Source organism: Tupaia chinensis, unplaced genomic scaffold (assembly GCF_000334495.1).
Source record: "Tupaia chinensis unplaced genomic scaffold, TupChi_1.0 Scaffold138060_1, whole genome shotgun sequence".
Classification (NCBI taxonomy): domain Eukaryota; kingdom Metazoa; phylum Chordata; class Mammalia; order Scandentia; family Tupaiidae; genus Tupaia; species Tupaia belangeri.
Genome location: NW_006197961.1, coordinates 610,696 through 611,121, shown reverse-complemented (window position 1 = coordinate 611,121; position 426 = coordinate 610,696). Strand labels below are relative to the sequence as shown.

Sequence of the window (426 nt, the reverse complement as noted above, 5' to 3'; positions counted from 1 at the left end):
AAGCCAGTAAAAAGGGGGGGAAGAGAAAGAGAGAGAGAGGGAGAGAGAGAGAGGGAGAGAGGGAGAGAGGGAGAGAGAGAAGGACCCACCTATTTGGCAAAGAGACCTCCGCAAAGCAGCCAATGGCTGAGTCCCAGGGAGGAGGGAACCGGGCGAGCCGGGAGGGTGGGGAGAGCCCCCGGCAGTTGGAGACCAAAAACAATTTGCCCGATCGACAAGTTCACGTCTAATGAACGCGCAAAGCCCAGCAGTTATGAATTTTTCATTCCAGGCTCCCACTCGGGTCCTTTGGCAGCGGCCACCCAGCAAATTTGGGGGGGGGTGTGTTGGGGTCGGGGGAGGCACTGGAACTGTGGAAGACACGGAATTTTTTTTTCCCCTCTAAGCCAGAAAAATAAATAAATAAAGGCCTGACTCCGGGCGAGC

At 55.4% G+C, this 426-nt stretch overlaps 1 protein-coding gene across 1 annotated transcript in view; it reads right to left on the bottom strand.

The window, feature by feature from the left end:
* The window catches only part of NFIX (nuclear factor I X), a gene marked incomplete in the record, with an annotated part of 69,602 nt that overhangs the window by 68,534 nt on the left and 642 nt on the right, over positions 1–426 (bottom strand).